This window comes from Zootoca vivipara, chromosome 3 (assembly GCF_963506605.1).
Source record: "Zootoca vivipara chromosome 3, rZooViv1.1, whole genome shotgun sequence".
NCBI lineage: Eukaryota > Metazoa > Chordata > Lepidosauria > Squamata > Lacertidae > Zootoca > Zootoca vivipara.
The window spans coordinates 113754939-113777177 of NC_083278.1; the positions used below are offsets into that span (position 1 = coordinate 113754939).

A 22239-nucleotide genomic window follows, 5' to 3' on the forward strand; every position below is an offset into this window, starting at 1 on the left:
ACGGCCTCGGTCCGGTATACCTGAAGGAGCGTCTCCACCCCCATCGTTCTGCCCGGACACTGAGGTCCAGCTCCGAGGGCCTTCTGGCGGTTCCCTCATTACGAGAAGCCAAGTTACAGGGAACCAGGCAGAGGGCCTTCTCGGTAGTGGCACCCACCCTGTGGAATGCCCTCCCACTAGAGGTCAAAGAGAACAATTACCAGACCTTTAGAAGGCATCTCAAGGCAGCCCTGTTTAGGGAAACTTTTAATGTTTGATGGATTTCTGTATTTTAGAATTTCTGTTTTTTTGGAAGCCGCCCAGAGTGGCTGGGGGAACCCGGCCAGATGGGCGGGGAATAAATAATAAATTATTATTATTATTATTATAAACACTGGATGCACCCTCATGTCCTCTGGCAGTGCCAGCCTGTATGCCACCGGGTTTACCTGCTGCGTGACCGTGAAAGGCCCAACCTTCTGGGTGCCAGCTTCTTGCACCTCCCTCTGGTGGGAAGGCCCTCCGAGGACAACCAAACCTTGTCCCCCACCCTGATGACCTCCCCTTGTCGCCTGTGGCGATCTGCCCCCTTTTTGTACGCTTCCTTGGCCCTCTCCAAGTGTTCTCTGAGCTGCTGGTGCACCGTCTCCAGCTCCTCTGCCCAATCCTCTGCCTGCGGGCCCTCCTCCTCCTCCTCCCCCTCCCTCTCCGGGAAAGATCTGAGGTCGCGCCCGTAGTTGGCCTTAAAGGGCGACACCCCTGTGGAGACGTGCACCGCATTGTTGTAGGCAAATTCTGCCAGTGGCAGGCGATCCACCCAGTCCGTTTGCCTCTGGCTGACGTAGCATCTCAGGTACTGCTGTAGAATGGCATTGACCCTCTCCGCCTGTCCATTGGTCTGCGGGTGCCGAGCCGTCGACAAGCTAACCTCCACCTGCAGGAGGTTCATGAGCCGCCTCCAGAACCTGGAAACAAATTGGCGGCCTCTATCTGAAATAACTCTTAAAGGTAATCCATGCAATCTGAATACGTGGTCAACAAACAGTTTGGCTGTCTCTTCTGCAGAGACCGCCCTGGCACACGGTATAAAATGGCCACATTTTGGACATAAGGTCCACCACCACCAACACTGCGGTCTTGCCTCTGGACGACGGCAGGTCTGTGATGAAGTCCATTGACACTACTTCCCACGGCCTGTGCGGGGTGGCTAATGGCTCCAGCAACCCTGCTGGTGCTGCTCTGACCACCTTTGCTCGTTGGCAGGTGTCACAGCCCCGTACATAGTCTCTAACATCTTCCCGCACCCCTGGCCACCAGAAATGTCTCATGACTAGGTGAGCGGTTTTGTCCCTTCCAAAATGACCCGCCGTTGGGTTGTCGTGCATCTGCTTGAGGACCTTACGTCTAAGCTGGGTGGTGGGCAGGTACAGTGCACCCTTGTAGAAAAGCAGCCCCCTGCGGTCTGTGAAGTCTTTTGCCTGCTCCCTCCCCCCTCTCAGTTCTCTGAAGATGCGGGTGGCAAATTCATCCGCTGCTGTCAGTGCTGTGAGTTCTGCCTCGCTCACCACTGCTGCTCCGCAGGACCATGCTGACGGGGGGGAAATGTGCCTGGGTGCTGGTGGCGACTCCTCCTCCATGTACTCTGGCTTGCGGGAGAGGGCATCCGCCCTGACATTCTGCTCCCCCGGGATGTAGTGGATGGAGAAGTTGAAGTTCGAGAAGAACTCTGCCCACCGTATCTGCCGCTGGTTGAGCACCCTGGCAGTTCTCCAGAACTCCAGGTTCTTGTGGTCTGTGCACACCTGGATGGGGTGCTTGGCGCCCACCAGGAAGTGTCGCCAGTGCTGGAACGCAGCGTGGATCGCGAGAAGTTCCCTATCAAACACTGTGTAGTTGCGTTCTGGCTGGGTCAGCTTCCTGGAGAAGAAGGCACAGGGTCTGCACTCTCTGTTGGCGTCCAGTTGCAACAGAATCGCTCCCAAAGCCTTGTCTTTCTCTGCATCCAGCTTGTTTTGGAGGTCTACCGCCACCGCCCTTAATTGCTGCTCTCTTTCCTGAAGTGCTCTCACCTGTTCCGCAAGTTGTAGCCGGTCGTCCTGGACCTTCTTGGTTTCTTCTTTAGCTGCCTTTAATACCCCCTGCGCCTGCTGCGCCAGCTGCTGGAGGTCTTGCTGGGCTTTCTCCGCGATCTGCCGCCATTTCTCCGCCTCTGACACACTCATCCCGGCAACTCCAAAGTAGCCCAAAAAAGATTCGGAGGTTGCTGTCACAGTGGCCGGAGCAGGCTACTTCAGAGTAACGACGCTACACAGCTCTGCATTTTATTCTTTTATTGGTGCTGCGTATTTACAGTGCTGAAGTCATTGCTATTTACACGGAGCGATGTGGTCATTCGGTTTCAGAACCTCCGAATGGCTTTTGGCGCGTCTTTCTCCAACACAAAAGCTTTGGCAGCCCTATCCTCTTTCCCCTCCTCTTTCTGCGTAATTCCGGAGTTGGGGGGATGGGTCTCCCCCCCTTATTTGCCCCTTCCTGTCCCACCTTGGACCCTGGCTCCTCTACCTTGCCTGAGCCTCGGACACGACTTCCTGCTTCCCCACTGGAATCGGAACTCTCTCTGCTTTCCCCTGTGCTCGGGGATGGGCTTGAACTCAGGAGGGGAGGGACTTCGCGATATCCCCTGTCCCTCACAGAGAACAATCCCATGACTGCAAACACGGAGCAAGAATCCTAACACCCTCTCCCTTCCTGCAGTTTCCAGCCATTGGTATTCAGATGCATTGTTGCATCCAACTGTTGGAGGCACAGAGTAGCTATCATGGCTTGTAGCCACAGATAGCCCCCTGCTCCATGGTTCCCCCCCCCAAACCTCTTTTAAGGTCATTTAAGTTGGTGGCTGTCACTCAGTTTGAAGAAGTTGTACTGGAATTATTTGGAATCTCTTTTTGTTTTGGTTTAATGACCGTGAACAATTTAATATCATGAGCAAACTTGCCCATCTTGCAGCTCACTCCGCATTATGTTTACTTCTCTTAATTCAGAGAATGCCTTGTAGAATTTTAAGCATAACTTTGCTAGCGTGAGAAATGAGCGCAATTGTGCGGTAGTTGGAGCATTCTTTGGCACTGCCCTTCTTTGGGATTGGGATGTAGACTGATCTTCTCCAATCCTCTGGCCACTGCTGTGTTTTCCAAACTTGCTGGCATATTGAGTGTAGCACCTTGACAGCATCCTCTTTTAAAATTTTATATAGTTCAGCTGGAATATCATCAGTTCCACTGGCCTTGTTATTAGCAGTGCTTTCTAAGGCCCATTTGACTTCACTCTCCAGGATGTCTGGCTCAAGGTCAGCAACCACACTACCTGCGGTGTACGAGACCGCCATATCTTTCTGGTATAATTCCTCTGTGTATTCTTGCCACCTCTTCTTGATGTTTTCTTCTTCTGTTAGGACCTTACCACTTTTGTCCTTTATTATGGTAATCTTTGTATGAAATATTCTTTCCATATCTCCAATTTTCTTGAAGAGATCTCTGGTTTTTCCCATTCTGTTGTTTCCCTCTATTTCTTTGCATTGCTGGTTTAAGAAGGCCCTCTTGTCTCTCCTTGCTATTTTTTGGAAATCTGCATTCAATTTCCTGTATCTTTCACTATCTCCCTCGCATTTTGCTTGCCTTGTCTCTCCCACTATTTTTAAGGCCTCATTGGACAGCCACTTTGCTTTCTTGGATTTCCTTTTCATTGGGATGGTTTTCGTTGCTGCCTCCTGTATAATGTTACGAGCCTCCATCCACAGTTCCTCAGGCACTCTGCCCACCAAATCTAAATCCTTATACCTGTTCCTCACTTCCACTGTGTATTCATAACACTGTGGGTTACTGTACTGGAGGTCAATTAGTTTTTTTTCTGTGTTATATGTAGGTACAAACTATCTATCTGGGATTCATGCATAGAATGTCCAGTAGAATCAGAGACTTGTAAAGAACATGAAAGTTCATGTAGACCAGCCATCTGCCAAGGCAGGAAACCCATTAATATACCATCTGTGATCAGGGGCATAGGAAAGTGGGGGCGGTGGTGGTCCACACCGAGTTCCATCATGGAGGGGGTGTGTGTGACAAATTATCAAAGAACAATTACTGCCCTTCTAGGGCGGTTCATAAAAACTTTTTTTTAAAATAAAATGCCTGCTCCAAATGTCTTATCTTGCTACACTAGGGATTGTATAGCTATATATGAAATTTCATGCATATCAGTTAATATCTTGACCCGCCTCCTCGAAAATAGCTGTTTACTTGGCCGTTTTCCTATGTCGTGAAGGCTGAAGTTTTAATTCAGTGGAGAAGGGTCACCATCCCAAAGAGGATAAAATGGGTTGACTTTGGTACTCTTTTGTCATCCCCTGCCCCAATGTCTTTCTAACTGAGCTGGCTCCCTGCCTGTTATGTTACATGCAGGGAAACCCGTGTGGGGTTCCTCTCTGTATAAAGTCTTCAAGCTGTTCCTGGCTGAGGGGAAAAACAGAAGAAGGATGTCCCTCAGTCAGGGATGGTCTAGTTGAGATTCCTGCATTGCCCCAGGGATTTGGCTAGCTGACCCTCAGGAGTCCCTTCCAACTCTACAATTCTCTGGTGCAGGCTCGTGCAGAGTTTTAGGTACAGGTTGGATGCAAGGGGTGCACCGTCGGCTTGGGACAAACTCCCACTGTTCATGATGAGACTAGATTGCTGCTGTGCAGTCCTTTTTTAAAAATAAATGTTTTCCTTTTCAGATAATACAGAGCATCGTGAAATCACAATAAATAAAACCTCTCCTTCAGTAGTTTCAAGCACTACTACAGGTTCCACATAATATCTCAGGTACCTCGGGTTACAGACTGTGAGGGACAAGAGATACCGGCAGGTCCCTCCCATTCTGCACACCAGCTCATCGCCCAGCGCCAGTAGCAGCGGGGAAGGGGATAGCTCAAGCAGTGATTCAGGAAGTGAGGTCCGAGGGAAGGGGAGGGGGAGGGACCCTCAGGAGGGGAATCCGGGAGCAGATCCCCATGGAGATGGGAAGCTGGTTTTGAAGAACCTGAAGAAGAAGTATGGTTTTACCAGGAGACGGGCACGTCAGAGTCAGTAGAGGACTGGGGACAGATTTTCACTCCCACCAGCTCTGATGCCACGGACTTTTTGGGCTTTCAGTCCTCCCAGAGAGAAGGGGGGAAGTCTCCAGACTGGGGGGAAATTTTCACCCCCTCCAGCTCCGACGCCACGGACTTTCTTGGCTTCCAGTCGTCCTCGGCTCCCTCGGAGCCCTCGGGAAGGGGGGGGGAGGGGAGCCTGTGGGGGTGGATGTGAGGGACAAGAGATACCGGCAGGTCCCTCCCATTCTGCACACCAGCTCATCGCCCAGCGCCAGTAGCAGCGGGGAAGGGGATAGCTCAAGCGGTGATTCAGAAAGTGAGGTCCGAGGCTCAGGCAAGGTAGCGGAGCCCATGCCCAGCGGGAGACGGGAAGTGGGAGGCAAGGGGGGAAGGCCCATCCCACCTACCCCAGAATTGCACCGGAAACGGCGGGGGCCGAGATTCAGTATCCCGAGACTACTTTGCTGGAAGAAAACGCGCGAACATCCATTCAGAGGTTCTGACTCCTAGCTGACAACATGTACATAGCACTGCTCTGCACTGTAAATACTCAGCACCAATAAAATCATGAAAAGGCAACGAATGGAAGAGTCGTTACTCTAGAGTAGCCGCTAACGCCCCTGTGACAGAAACCTCCGAATCTTTCTGGCTACTTTGGAGTTGCCGCGATTAGTGAGCAGGAGACGGCACACTGGTGGCAGGAGGTGGAGAAGCTGAAGCAGGAGATGCAGAGCTTGACCGCGCAGGCCCAGCAACAGTTGGCCGTTGCCACGGAGGAATCACGCAGAGCGCAGGAGGAGCTACAGAAAGCAGTGGAGCAGGTGAGAGCGAAAGATGAAATGGAAAAGCAGCTGAGGGCCATGGTGGTGGATCTGCAAAACAAACTGGATGCGGAGAAGGCAGCGAGAGGTGGGGGGGCCCCCTGCCACAAGTATTACCAGTGCGGAGGGGGCAAGCCCTAGTAACCAAGTTTAACGGAGACCCCAAGGAGTATCTAGGATTTGAGACTGAGATTAATTATGCGCTGGAACTGCATAACGCGGAGTTTCCGGATGACGCGCACAGAGTCTCTTATATCGTGGAACACTTGACGGGAGGGGCAAGAGAATGGGTCAGGCCGCTCATCGCGTCAAAAAATCCTAAAAGTAATGTATGCAAGCGACAGTGAGATGGAAGCTACGAAGGAGGAGCTTCACAATTTGACACAGGGCAAAATGACGGTCAGAGAATACTGGGCGAAGTTTACGATGCTAGTTCACAAACTGGGGTGGGATTTGCACAGTGACCCAGTGCAGTCTGCCTTTTACCTGGGGTTGCATGCGGATGTGAAGGATGAACTTTCGAGGGGGCCAAAGCCACAAAGTATGGATCAATTGAGTAAAGCAGCATTAGCGGTGGGCGTGAGACAATAATCCAAGTGGAACGACAAACAGGGAGCTGTGCAGCAACTCAATGAGGCCACAGAAATTCTGGATTCCAGGTGGGGGGACAGAGGGCTGGAGTATCTCATGGCGTGGGAAGACACCCTGCCGTACAGGAGGAATTCTTAGTGGAAGAGTTCCACGCTCTCTTCCCTCACAGACCCAAGCCCTGGCAAAGGGACAGGGAAGGGGAGGGGGAGGGACCCTCAGGAGGGGAATCCGGGAGCAGATCCCCATGGAGATGGGAAGCTGGTTTTGAAGAACCTGAAGAAGAAATATGGTTTTACCAGGAGACGGGCACGTCAGAGTCAGTAGAGGACTGGGGACAGATTTTCACTCCCACCAGCTCTGATGCCACGGACTTTTTGGGCTTTCAGTCCTCCCAGGGAGAAGGGGGGAAGTCTCCAGACTGGGGGGAAATTTTCACCCCCTCCAGCTCCAACGCCACGGACTTTCTTGGCTTCCAGTCGTCCTCGGCTCCCTCGGAGCCCTCGGGAAGAGGGGGAGGGGAGCCTGGGGGGGTGGATGTGAGGGACAAGAGATACCGGCAGGTCCCTCCCATTCTGCACACCAGCTCATCGCCCAGCGCCAGTAGCAGCGGGGAAGGGGATAGCTCAAGCGGTGATTCAGGAAGTGAGGTCCGAGGCTCAGGCAAGGTAGCGGAGCCCCTGCCCAGCGGGAGACAGGAAGTGGGAGGCAAGGGGGGAATGCCCATCCCACCTACCCCAGAATTGCACCGGAAACGGCGGGGGCGGAGATTCAGTATCCAGAGATTATTTTGCTGGAAGAAACCGCGTGAACATCCATTCGGAGGTTCTGACTCCTAGCTGACAACATGTACATAGCACTGCTCTGCACTGTAAATACTCAGCACCAATAAAATCATGAAAAGGCAACGAGTGGAAGAGTCGTTACTCTAGAGTAGCCGCTAACGCCCCTGTGACACAGACGCTTCAGGTTACAGAGGCTTCAGGTTACAGACTCCATTAACCGAAAAATAGTACCTCGGGTTAAGAACTTTGCTTCAGGATGAGAACAGAAATTGTGTGGTGGCGGTGCAGCGGCAGCAGGAGGCCCCATTAGCTAAAGTGGTACCTCAGGTTAAGAACAGTTTCAGGTTAAGAATGGACCTCCGGAACGAATTAAGTTCTTAACCCGAGGTACTACTGTACTGCATTGTTTACTGTGAAAGCACCACTTTGGAACTCCCCGCCTATTGCAACAAAGCACGTGGCTTTGCTAGACTGTTTTCGAGCACCTGCTAAAAGCATTCTTCTTTAGGCAAGCATACCTAGATGCCTAGGAAGTTGAAGTAAATTTAATCTTAATATTTTAGCTTTTGTATGTTTTAGAGTAGGATTGTTCATTTTTCTTGATTTTACTGCTGTGGTGTTTTTTGTGTTGTTGTCTTTTGGTAAACAAGGTTGCAGGTTTTTAAAAATAAATTTTATTAAATAAAGTAGCTGGCCCGGCCACGTGTTGCTGTGGTTCTTTTCTGTGATTCACCCCACTCTGTCTGGACACATGACTTATCCTGCCCCCTCCTCCCCCCACCCCCTGGTTCATCCCTGTGACTGCCCCCACCCTGTTCCGACCCATGAGGTATCGAGCCCCCTCCTCCCCCACCCCCGCAGCACATCCCTGTGACTGGCCCCACCCTGTCCTGACTCATGAGGTATCGAGCCCCCTCCTCCCCCCACCCCCTGTCTGAGTCCTCTGTTGTCTCTGGGAAATGTTGGGATCCTCTGTTGTCTCTCCCCCCCCCCGTTTCTCTATACCTTGGCCCCCCACACTTGGAACTGTCAGCTTCTGGGTTGTTTCCCAGCATGCACATTTGTCTGAGGCCTCTGTTGTCCCTGGGGAGTGTTGGCCCCCTCCCCCCTGTATTTCCATACTTGGGCACCCACCATTGGAGAAGGAACTGTCAGCTTCTGGGTTCTATTTCCCAGTATTTACTTATGTCTGAGCCCTCTGTTGTCCCTGGGGAGTGTTGGCCCCCTCCCCCCAGTATCTTCCTACATTGCCCCCACCCTTGGAGAAGGAACTGTCAGTTTCTGGGTTCTATTTCCCAGTATTTACTTATGTCTGAGCAATCTGTTGTCCCCGGGGAGTGTTGTCCCCTCCCCCCTGTATCTCCATACATTGGCCCCTGTGCACGCATCATGAACATTTTAATATATTTAGATTTAAAAAATTGAAATAAGAACATGAGAAGCAGAAGTCTTTATTGTTTAATTTTATTTTTGGGGTTGTCATTTTGGTGGATATTGTATGATTTGGGCATTGTGTGTTTTGTGGTGTGCTTTTTTTGGTTATTTGGATATTCTAATTTTGGAGTAGGTGTTTTGAATGTAGGATGTGTTGTTGTTTTTTATTGTATTGTTTGCGATGTTTTATTTCTCTAGTTGGGGGTTGTCATTTATTTTGGTGTGAAGTGTATGATTTTGGTGTGGGTGGTTGTTTTTTGTTTTTTAATTTTTGGTGTAATTTTATAGAATTTAGGATGGGATGTATTTTTTTTAATGTGTTGTTTGTAACTTTTTTATTTTTATGGGTTTTATTGTGGGTATAATTGAGGAGTATTTGGTGTTGAGAAAGGTGGGGAGAGGTCCATGTGGGCAAAGCCCAAAGCCAGGGGGGAGATGTCTGTTTGGGCAAAGAAAAGGGTTGGGGTTGATGATGCACCCCAGGACCCAGAGAACTACTTTAAAAATCCCAATGGGGGGTGTCAAATAGCGAAGCCCCACAGCCCTATAGCAACAGAAGGTGGGTTCCGAAGTGCCCGAACTGCTCGGTTCCATAAAAAACCCATTCTGTTTGTTTTTCCCTGCTTGGCAATGCTGCGGCCTATTGAAAAAGCCGGGCCTTGTTGCTGCAATAGGACTGTTTTCAGTTGGTTGCTGTGAATTTAGTGATGTCATCTGGCGGCGCAGCTTTGGAGCTGCTGGAGTCTTCAGAGCTTCTGGTGGGCGCCACATTTTTGTGTTTAATCATTATTTTAGGTGTGAAAGGTGTGGTTTTTGGAGAAAGAATTCTGCCAGATCCCTCCCTGATGGGCATGGAACGTTGTGGCCAAATTTGTTACATTAAAGTTCAGCAGTTATGGAGAAAGGCTGTGACCTCTGCGCACACAATACCTACATTTAGATAGATAGATAGATAGAGAGATAGATAAACAATAAATATAAATAAAATAACACAAGCCAAAACACAATCCAACCTGTAGATTTAAGTATCTGTCCATAGTCGCCTACTTGTTACCAGAGGCCCAGAATCTACATTCCTTTGAAAGAAAATATGAAATAACATAAAAACCATTTTTGCAGGGAGAGATAAAAACAAACAACAATGTGGGGTGGGGGGTGACAAGAAATTTTCCGCACCGGGTACCCCCTGACCTTCCTACGCCTATGTCTGTGATACGTAGACATTCAGTCTCTTCCTCGAAGCAACTAATCATGGCCAATCTAGCATCTTCAGTGAAAGTCTTTTGCACTGTCAACCAGCTCATCCCATTGGGAGGTTCTTCCTAATGCCTTTGTGAAATGTGTTGATATTGTTGCAGGCCAAATGACATTAAAAGCAAACTGGCAGAAATGGTGAGTCTTGGCAGAAAAGTGTTATTTAACCTGAGCATAATTTGCGGTATACATGTAGAGAAGAACAAGCATGGACCACCTGAACTTTAGAAATAAAAAGATTTTGGTAGCTTTGCAAATTGTCCACAAGGGGGATCCACGTCTCAGGAGGGCATAAACAAACACACATTTCCCAGCAACATATCAAATATTTATTCAAAATAGTACACAGATTTTCTCAAAATTCCCACATCATGGAAGTATTTCCGCAGGCCAAATTAGCAGCACGTCCATCTCGTTGCTTGGGTTATAGCCATTGCTGAAAGAAGCAGATGTTTCTTTCCATTTTAACCTTTAGTAGTGCTGAATAAAGGAAAGAGATTTCTTTAGTGATTCACAGGTTTATGTGTTAACAGGGAGAGTACACAGACACACGAACACAAACATTTCTCTAGGCGGAATCAGGCTGGGGGGAGAAACTCAAAGCCAGGGTCTGAATGTGGCCTTCCAGGCTTCTCCATCTGACCCTCAGCAGCCCGAGCTACACAGTCTATTTCAAAATCACACAGAATACTGGCTCTACTTTGCCTGCCAAGAATGTGTCCTTGAACTAATCCCTTTCTCTTGCTTGGAAGGAAGATAGGGAGATATATGCATGCATACAAAAGTTAGAATTATTCTCATTGCCACACCCACATTTGTCTCTGACTCCATCCACCAATGGGATGGGGCCTTTGGGTGGATGCTCAAAATGAAAAATGGCTCTAGGGTTTGAAAAAACATCTCACCACACATGGCCTCAATGTACTGCAGACCTTCCATGTGTCCCTATTTAACCCTGAGTTTCAGATTTGATCCCGTAATGTCCCACGTTTTCTGAGGATATCCCTATTTTCATTGGAGACATGTTGGAGGGCATGGTTGGATGTCCCTATTTTCATTGGAGGCTATGGGATTATGTGACCCACGAGTCAAGGAGATAAAAGGAGATATAACCTTTAGAAGACGTCTGAAGGCAGCCCGGTATAGAGTAGTTTTAAAATGTTTTATGTTTTATTACATTTTTTCAACTTATTTGCATTCACCCACCAACCCCAAGTTGTCCATGTAATCATAAAAAACCTCATTTTCTTCTTTTTCTTTTTCTAGAAGTGCCTGAACATTGACTCATAGCTAAGTTGTCTTGGACTACAATACCTGTGAGCCCCAATCAATATGAACAGGGCTATGGGAACTTGTAGTCCAAAACATCTAAAGGGCACAAAGTTTTGGATGTTTCGCACTTCATTATTTGTAAATAAAGGAAATGCTTTAAGAATGGCCCAAAACATCAGTGATTCTCACTGCTTGGGGAAGTGGGGAGTATGGGGTGGTATTTTAAGTTTTGTTGCAACCATATTAGAAAAATCTTAATGGAAGTCAAGTTGAAGAGAAATGTGTATTAATGAAAGTGGGTGTAAAAATAATATAAAGCATTCATTGAGCAGTCCCTTCTAACCTTTACAAAGTTTTGTATTGGGGGGGGGGAGAAGGAATTTAAGAAGGAAATGAAATAAATGCTGCCCTCTAACTGGGAGCAGATAATTAATCAATGTTAAACCCCTACTGGCAAATCAGAAATCTGAAGCCTACTATAAATTTGAAGCCTACTATACTAAATATCTTCTGGACGACAAGTGTAATGATATCACAGTGGCCGTGGCAAAGTTTCTTTCGGTAGTCATAGGTATCAAAAATCATTGTACTTAAGACTAAACAAATATTGTCTCATTCTTCCTCTCCCGGTGGGTTGTCTGTATGAATCTGCATTTTATTCTGAATCTATGTTATGGGTCTTTGGACCACAAGAAAGATTAATAATTATTCAATGGGCATAAATTTAAATATGAGAGGGGGGAGGAGAGAGAGAGAGAGAGAGAGAGAGAGAGAGAGAGAGAGAGAGAGAGAGAGAGAGAGGAGAGAGAGAAAGCTGCTTGTTTTAAATTTCGAGGTTAATTTGCTTTATGTATTTCATTTTATCAATATTTTAAGAAACAAATTCCATTAGAGTTCAATGGATTTGAAAAACTAGGAAGAAAACTTACTCTTCACAGCATTTCTTCCCTCCAGGACAAGTTCCACTCTGCAAGATGATCCCACATCCAGCCCTGCATAACCCACCAATAGCCTCGCAATTATGAGGTTCCCCTGCATGGACGAATCCTAGATAGAGATATTTTATTTAATTTTATGAAGGCATTTCCACATTCTGACATTCCTGACCGCATTATCATGGGCCATTGCAACTGCGTCTTTGAACTGCAGTGGACTACTCTTTAACCGCCTCATAAGAATACCAGAGCTCAAGATGTATAGCCATTTTGAATTTTCAGATGTTTTAAATTCAGCATTCGTAAGGTAGGTGTTACTATGCCTGCACTGAGCTTTCCATTTTGGGAATGACACTGGAGTGTAATGGATTATATGTTTCCCCCAGTGAACAGGGCCAAACCTCTGGAGAGGCAGTTGCCAAAAATGGCAATCTGGAAGGGGTAGCAGATTTGCCTCTGGGTGCTGCCCTCAGTTCCTGCCTCCTGCCTCCTTGGCTACAGCAGTGACACATCCTCATCCCTGGGACAGTTTCTTCAGGAATGGAAAAAAGCTTTCCTTCTCCCACTCTTCTCATTGCTTCTCCAGTTCCTCCTCTATCTTTTCTGACTCTCCTGATTTTCTGGTCTGAAATCCTCACTTAGCTTGCATGCTTGGCTTGCAGTATTCGAGGTTTCAATGCTGGGTGACTTCCAGGGAAGGGGTTTAGTCCTTCCCAACAGCTTGTACCCCATCACTAAGTGCTGAGTGGAATGAAGAACTGAACCTTGCCCTACTGCCATGTCAACCCTGCCTTGCCTACTGCAGTCAGTAAGATTTGGCCTGATTTTAAACCAACGTCTGGTGTCTTGTCTCTGTTATTTCAGGGCTCTCACAGGTCACAGAATCACGTTCCAGGGCAAACATTTTTCCTGATTCCCCTTGCTTGTTCCTCAACATTTTCTGCCAATGAACTTTATTAGGACACATCAGACACTGCACTTCATATGGCAGGAAAAGGCAAATATTTATCAATATCAGACAATCCTTTATATTAGAAATCCTTATCTCATGTTCAAAACACATTTACATACATCCTTAAAAATCCGGAAAATGCAGCATAGCAAAGAGATGGTGTGAACAGGATTGGATGATGGGGCAGAGTCTGAGAAGGAAGACAGCATAATCAATAGATCAAGGGAAGCAAGAATGAAGGAGGGAAGTGTTGAGAGTAGGTGCAGGAGGAGGGAAAGAGACAGGTCTAGAAAAGAGAGAGGAGAGAGAGCAACATAGATCAAGGCATATGGCTTTCATATTAGCCTTGAAGGGAAAGCAGAAGTGGAGTAGAAAGCCATGCTGGTTAATGTATCCCAATTTCCACATTATGTCTGAACATTCTGATTTTGATCTATGTCTTACCTGGAGAAGCTAAGAGCATCGCTGAAAGAGCAATGATGTAAAAGATGCTGATCTGCATTGCTGAAGTTTGACTGGAAATGCCAAGTTGGAAACCAAAGAAGGGAGACCAAGAGTGCTCTCGAATTCCTGTGTCATCCAAAAGATTGCATGCTCACGTATTTATAGGTCTGCAAACAGCATTTACACGTCCGCCCTAGGATTTGGCATCCTAAAAGTACTGGATGTGTTAGCAGGAAGTCCAGTACTCCCCATGAATTCCCGGTGTGCCAAAAAGAAGTAAAATAAACTAACTTGTACATTCATAGTCCAGTCAGCTCAAGACAGTAATTTTATTGTTTTCTGTGTTTTTATTATTTATTGTTTTCTGTGTTTTATCTCTTTCTGTATCCTGCTGCTATAGTTCATAGCTAAAACTAATGAACTAAACTGAACTGAACACTATGTACAAATTAGTATGGTGAGCACTTTGAGTCTCTTTGTCTTAAAACAAAGTTCCCTTGTTGTTTTTAAAGAATAAGGCCACATTTAGTAAAATGCAGCACTGTTAGAATCCAGAAAGAACCTTCATCTGGGCAAAATATCTGGATTAGTTTGGTGTGCACTTTCAGTTCATGAGGCAGGCCTCAGGTTTTCTGGCACCACTGCTCCCCTGACTAGCAAGAAGATGTGACCAAAAGGAGACCCTTGTTGGATGAGACCAAAGATTTATCCATGATCCTGTTCTGACAGTGGCCTGCCAGATGTCCCTGGTAAGCCCACCAACAAAACATAACGACAGCAGTGTGCCTCATCAACAAGTGGTATTCAGAGGCTCTCATTATCCTCTCTGGGTGTTGGACCCCTGGTGCTGCTCTAGAAAATGGAGATGGAGCTGATATATTCAATGACAATGTTTATCTCCTTCCTTCCTCATTTGGTTTATTGTTAAAAGCAACAGAAACCCAATTTAGCAATCACAGAAGCAATGATGTAAGCATGTACAAAGTAGTAGAAGACTACAATGCACTACAAATATTACAAGCTAAGTCCACTAAATGAATGCAAGCAGTGGCAACAAGGTAAGCAGCAATGGTGGAGGAAATCACCAAAGTTGCACCTCATTTTGTGCTTCTTCCTACCAATTGAAGAATATGTATGGACCGCAGCCATGGACCCCTTATTGCCTCAGTAATTTTTCCAAGATTTTTCTTCCTGTAAATCATGCTGTGATGCTATTGTGTGCCCCTGGGCACTTTCCTTTTTTTAAAAAAAATAATTTTTAATTGAATTTTCCATTAAACGTTTTACAACAACTTAATGTCTCCAACATTGTATCTTTGTCAATTTCTAACAAATTCAGACTTCCCTCCTCCCTTTGGTAAAAGGTATAGTTCTCTTTAGTTCGTGCATTTTAGAGAGACAAAACACAACCTTAACAACTTAACAGTCTGACCAAAAGAAAGAAAAAATAACTTTAAAAAACATCAGCTTTGTAGGTTCTAACACATACCCGCCAGAGTCTTTAAACTTTTATAATTCTCTTTAACATACTCTCGGAATTTCTTCCATTCTTCGTTGAATTTCGTGTCCTCCTGATCTCGGATTCTGCATGACAGGTTTGCTAGTTCCAAATATTCCAGCATTTTCACTCGCCAATCCTCAATTGTGGGTATTTCAGTCGTCTTCCACCTCTGGGCTAGTAGGACTCTTGCTGCCACTGTGGCGTACATGAACAGTCTTTGGTCTATTTTCGGAATTTCATTTCCCATCAGCCCTAACAGAAAGGCCTCGGGTCTTTTAGGAACGTGTATTTAAATAATTTTTTGAGTTCATTATAAACTTGTTCCCAGAAACTTTTAACTTTGTCGCACGTCCACCACATGTGGCACTTTCCATATGAATTCCCCCCAACAAAGAAAAAACCTCAACAATTTTTTCCACACACCCCAAAAGCAGCTCAAGAACTCCCCCCAAAACAACAACAACTCAACAGTACTATCTAAATTTTCACATTTTGAAACATTGCAACCCAAGATTAACTTGCTTTTAATGTTTGATTTTATATGGGATGTAAACTTCTTAGAAATTATGAACGATAAAGCCATATAAGACTCCTGTTAAATCAAACAAACAAATGAATCCTTTGATTAAACAGTACGTTGTTGTTCTGGCTTTTTATTTCCAACTTTGCTAATTTTAAAAATAATGGGGTAAGGGGAGACCCACAAACGCCCTCTTGACCAATTTGGATGAAAGGTGGTATATAACCACAAATAAATATATAAAAATGTCACGAAACATATTTGAAAGATGGAACAGCCAAATCCTTCTCACTCCAAGTTGACGAGTGACTTCTGAGAGCATACCATCAGACCATAACATGAGGAACAGAGATGTGAAAACTGAAATATATGTTCCATTAGAGTTCATAGATAAAATATAAAGCTTACACTAAACAGCATAATGTGCCTTCTCCACATGTTCCTTGGGATGGGTAAGGTGTGTTGCATTCAGAGTCATTAGTGCAAAATCCCTTAATGTTACTGCAATCTTCACAAGATTGTATTGCTTCTGTCCTGACTGCATGTCCTAGAGAAAAAGAACATTGTTTGATTAAGGGATTCCTCCATTCTTGGAGGGATGTGGGTGGCGCTGTGGGTTAAACCACAGACATTAGGGCTTGCCGATCAGAAGGTCAGCAGTTCGAATCTCTTCAATGGGGTGAGCTCCCATTGCTTAGTCCCAGCTCCTTCCAACCTAACAGTTCGAAAGCACATAAAAGTGCAAGTAGATAAATAGGTACCGCTCCAAGCGGGAAGGTAAATGGCATTTCCGTGTGCTGCTCTGGTTCACCTGAAGCGGCTTTGTCATGCTGGCCACATGACCTGGAAGCTGTACGCCGGCTCCCTTGGCCAATAAAGCGAGATGAGCACCACAACCCCATAGTTGGTCACAACTGTACCTAATGGTCAGGGGGTACCTTTACCTTTAGCTTTACCATTCTTACTTGATAACTATAGATCACTACCTGCTGCTGCTGCTTCGGAATGGAACGGAATACCCTTTAAACCTCTAATACATCTAAAACACATCTACACACACCCTTATATGCTAGGGCAGGCAGCATGGTAAAGAGATGGCTTGAGCAAACAGGATGATGGGCAGGTGGAAAAGTCCAAGGAGGACAGCAGCAATTGCTCATCTGAAACAAGAATGAAGGAGAGGAGTGAGAGGAGAGGTGTGTGAAGAGAGAATGAGAGAGATCTAGAAGAGGAGGAGGAGGAGAAAGCAAGGGAGACAAAGGAATATAGTCTTCATCCTGGCCCCAGAGCCAGGAGAGAAGCAAGACATGGAGGGAACAGGAATGGGAGGAAAAAAGTAATTTCTGGAAGTTCATTTTTTACTTGGTTTATGGTAATTGCACTGCTGGGAATGTGGACATCTGTCACTGTGGTTTGGTTAGAACTTGTTGATTATGAGGAAGTGCTAGGAAAACTTGAGAACTATGATGCTGATGGAGATGGAGATTTTGATGTGGAAGATGCCAAGGCTTTGCTAGGACTTAAAGAAAAATCTTTCCCAGAACAGCAAAAGACAAGAGATGCTGAAGAGGTTATCCAACCTACAGAGGAGCCACATGGGAGAGCAAAACACAGGAGTGCTGAAGCAGAACCAGAAGAGGAAGATGAAATGGACACTGTACTACGTCAAGTTCTTGAATCAGAGTTTGAAAAAAATAAGTGAAGCAGATGAAGAAACAGATTTTCAGGAAGAGAATAGTGAAACACCTGAAGTTCCCACAGAACAGTATGTCTATGATGGAGACCTTGAAGATAAAGTTAATGTTTAATAAATGATTGTATTTTAATATTTCTGCTGGAAGCCGCCCAGAGTGGCTGGGGAAACCCAGTCAGATGGGCGGGGTATAAATAAATTATTATTATTATTATTATTATTATTATTATTATTATTATTATTATTTTATTATCATTATTATCTTAATCTTGAGGGGAAAGTCTTCAGCAGAATTGGAGGAGAAGGCTATCTTGAAATATATAAAATATAAAATAATAAAACTGTCCAGTAATACCTTAGAGACCAACTAAGTTTGTTCTTGGTATGAGCTTTCGTGTGCATGCACACTTCTTCAGATACACTGAAACAGAAGTCACCAGACCCTTATATATAGTGAGATGGTGGGGAGGGGTATTACTCAGAAGGGTGATGGGAATGGGTGATTGGCTGATAGGTGTGATAAACCTGTGGGTGACTGTTAATGACTGTGATTGGTATTACAGGAAAAAGCAAGGGATGAGATGGCCAAAAATAGCTTTAGCATGTATAATGAGATAAGAATCCAATGTCTCTATTCAGACGAAGTCTCTCCATGGTTTTACGTTTGGTAATAAGTTGTAATTCAGCAACTTCTCTTTCCAGTCTATTTCTGAAATTCTTTTGTAATATGACAGCTACTTTTAGATATTGTATGCCACTTGTCTACCTCACCTATCAGCCAATCACCCATTCCCACCACCCTTCTGAGTAATACCCCTCCACACACACACACACACACACATTTCTACTGTGTCAGACCAACACAGCTACCTTCCTGAATCTAAGGCTATCTTGGTTATTGAATCCCAATTTTCACATCATCTCTGAACATTCTGATTTTGATGTATGGCTTACCTGGAGAAGCTAAGAGCATCCCTGAAAGGGCAATGATGTAAAAGATGCTGGCCTGCATTGCTGGGAAGTTTGACTGGGAATTTCAAGTCAGAAACCAAGAAAGGGAGACCAAGAGCATCATCAAAAAGAATGCATGCTCATGTATTTATAGGTCTTCAAATGGCACTTACACGTCAGCCCTAGGATTTAAGATTACCAAAGTAAAGGTTGTGATAGCAGGAAAGTCTTGGTCCAGTGCTCCTCATGAAGTCTTGGAGCATCAAAAAGAAGGAAAATACAGTAGCTTGTACATTCGTAGCCCAGTGAGATCTGAAGAAGTGTGCATGCACACGAAAGCTCATACCAATCACAAACTTAGTTGGTCTCTAAGATGCTACTGGAAGAAGAAAAAACTAAAAAAAAATTATTATTATTTTAATTGCCTGTATTTTCTTTCCACTTTCTGGCTGCTATAGTCCATTGCTAAAACTAATGAACTGAACTGAAGAGTGCAGGCAGATTAGTACATTGAGCACTTTGTGCCTCTTTTGTCTTAAAACAGGTTGCTATTGGTTTGTTTGTTTTCTTATTTTAAAGAACGAGGCAACATTTAGTAACACACAGCACTGCAAAAACCTCCCGCTGGGCACAATCTCTGGCTTGGGTTGGTATGCACTTTGGATTAATGAGCAGGTCGGTTTCCTGGTAGTCCTCAATGTCAGGAGCCCCGGCTGCCGTCTTGATAACACAGCACACAAGTCATAATAAACTTGACAATTTATTGCAATACAAACAATTAGCCTTGGACATCTAACCAAATATCTGTGGTTTACGAATCAGTTGACCCTTCTGAAGAAAGCTTCCTGGTCCGCAACTGGACCTAACGGTCAGGGGTCCCTTTACCCTTTACCTATAAGGAACCTAAAAGGCTATGTAGGCCAGCAGCCTGCCAAGACAGGAAATCTACTAATCAGTTTATTGCACTGCAAACTCAACAACAAAAAACCCACACACATTTCCCAGCAACATGTCACATATTTATTATTATATTATTATTATATTACAGTTCCCCACCCAAAATACTTTATTCAATTGAAGTATTTTCTGGAGGCCAATAACAGATTAATCCAGTTGCTTGGGTTTTGTCAGTTGCTAAAAGAAGCATATGTTTCTCTCCACTTTAACGAACCCTAAAAAAAGAAAAGAGATTTATTTCATAATTTCCGGGTTTTTGTTTTCACAGAGACATTACACATAATGTTCTGGGGGTGTGGGAATAAGCAAAGCAGCTACATGCCAGCATTCAAGTGAAAATTTACAAAGGAATGAATTTGACTGAACATCCAATGAATATTGTACATGAAATGTGAGTTTCAAAACATATGAAATAAAATTAAAAACAATAGAGCACGAAACCACCTGAGATCTGTGTAGCTAGCAGCATGGGAGGGTGTTCTCTAGGCGCAAAAAAATTCAACACCCAGTGCTGCTTTAACTTGAGCACAATTTTTGATATATGTCTAAAAAACATGACAATTTCCTTAACTTTACGAATAAAAAGATTTCTGTCGCTTTGGTGATCCATATCTCACAAGGACACAAGTCTGCACATATTTTCCAGCAATATGTTTATTCAAAATAGTACAAATTCTCCCCCTCCCCCTTAAAAAATCTATCCCATAGAAGTATTTTCTGGAGTTGCCAAATAACAGATCAATCTAGTTGCTTGGGTATTATCAGTTGCAGAAATAAGCATATGTTCCTCTCCACTTTACTCAACCCTGAAGAAAGAAAAGGGATTTATTTTATGATTTCCAGGGTTATGTTGTTAATAGAGACATTACACATAATGTTCTAGAGGGTGGAAATAAACCAACAGAGATACAATGCAGCACACAAGAGACAATTTACAAACAAGACAACAGACCAAAGCATCATGAAGACTTCTAAAGGGGTTACTCTCCCTCTGAAGGAGCAGGTACTTAGCTTGGGGGCATTTCTGTATCATTTGTTGTGGCTTGAAGGTCAGGTGGCTTTAGTGGCCCAGAGTGATTTCCATCAGCCTCGGCTGGTGGTCCAGCCGTGCACCTATATGGACAAGGATAGCCTAACTTCTGTTGTCTATGCTACGCTAACCGATTACTCCAATGTACTACATGGGGTTGCCTCTGAAGATGGTTCAGAAACGTCTACTGGTGCAGAATTTAGTAGCCAGGTTGCTCACTGATACAAGGCGGTTTCAGCATGTAACAGCAATCCTGACTGCACTGGCTGCCAATTAGTTTCCAGGGACAATTCAAAGTGCTGTTTTTGTCCTATAAAGCTTTAAACAGCTCAGGACTGTAATACCTCAAGGGTCTCCTCTCCTCAAATGAACCGCCCCAGACCCTGCAACGACCAACTAAGGTCCTTCTTTGTGTGAACAATTAAGTGGCATAAAAAAAGGTAATGGTAAAGGACCCCTGACAGTTAAGTCCAGTCGCGAACGACTCTGGCGTTGCGGTGCTCATCTCGCTTTACTGGCCGAGGGAGCCAGTGTTTGTCTGCAGACAGTTTTTCCCCGGGTCATGAGGCGAGCATGACTAAGCCACTTCTGGTAAAACCAGAGCAGCACATGGAAATGCCATTTATCTTCCCGCCGGAGCGTTATCTAGTTATCTACTTGCATTTGACGTGCTTTTGAACTGCTAGGTTGGCAGGAGATGGGACTGAACAACGGGAGCTCACCCCATCGCGGGGATTCGAACCGCCAACCTTCTGATTGGCAAGCCCAAGAAAACCCCTGCTAAATCAATCAAATTAATCCATTAATGGAATGTTATGTGGTTGCTTTCATTTTGGATTTCCCACTGCTTAAAAAAAAAGGAAGGCAAGAGAGACACCCATGAACTCCCTCCTGAGCTGCACGGATGAAGCAAGGGATCTAAGCACAAACAAACAAGTACTTTTTAAAATCAAACTCACTGGAAAGAAGAGACAGCAAAAACTTTCCCACTCTAAGTTGATGAGTGGACTGGGAGCACTTTAATTATAAGAACGGGAAAAGGGTTATAACAATCTGAATGTATGTTCCAGTTGAGTTTCATGACTTTAGAAAAAGTATGGGGGGAGTGGAACTTACATTACACAGCAAATTCGGTTTTTATCACATTTTATGTCATAACTCTTGAGGCCCGAGCATTCATTGGTGGTGGTGCATTCCCCGCCCTTGGCCTCGCAAGCATTTTCATTCTTTGGCTTTTCATTATTTGGTTTAGGTCTTCCATAAGTATATCCTAGAGAGAGAAGTTTGCTGGATGAATGCATTCCTATATTCTGACCTATCTAGTCCCATCATCGTGGCTCATTTGCAATGGTTAGTTGGAAGGATGAAGCCAGAGTTTAGGGTCGAGCTGCAGTGATGTGAGCTAGAGGAGAAAGCAGCAAACCATATTTGATTTCTGACATAGGTGAAACAATACCCTGTTGGGGTGTTCAGGCTGTGAACCACTCCGTCATAGGCTCAGGTTGTATATATGCGGAAATAAACCGTATATCAGAATATTGTGAACTGCCCTGAGACCTCTGGGTATACAGCGGTATATAAATTCAATAAATGAAATGAAATAAGAACAACATGGTTGTGCCTCATTTTCAGAAGGAAACATGAACCCAGGGTAAGCACTTGTAACCCCTGGAATGTGCACCGCTCAAAGGGGTTTTGTGCAACAATATTAGCAATAAAGCTCAGCATGTTTTGGCTTTTTGAATGTTCAAATGCATCAAATGAAGCATTTGTATGGTAGGTGATGGGTATTATCTCAGCATTGTACAGTCATACCTCGGTTTAAGTACACTTCGGTTTGTGTACTTTCAGTTTAAGTACTCCACGGACCCGTCTGGAACGGATTAATCCACTTTCCATTACTTTCAATGGGAAAGTTCGCTTCAGGTTAAGTACGCTTCAGGTTAAGTACAGACTTCCGGAACCAATTGTGTACTTAAATAGAGGTACCAC

At 45.0% G+C, this 22239-nt stretch overlaps 1 long non-coding RNA gene across 1 annotated transcript; it reads right to left on the reverse strand.

Annotated features, from left to right (window-relative positions):
* Nucleotides 1–10298: 10298 nt before the first annotated feature.
* On the reverse strand, nucleotides 10299–13870 carry LOC132591925 (uncharacterized). The gene is made up of 3 exons (XR_009557399.1): nucleotides 13596–13870; nucleotides 12194–12311; nucleotides 10299–10472 (listed from the first exon to the last, which is right to left on the reverse strand). It is a non-coding gene; the product is annotated as an uncharacterized LOC132591925 (long non-coding RNA).
* Nucleotides 13871–22239: the final 8369 nt, after the last annotated feature.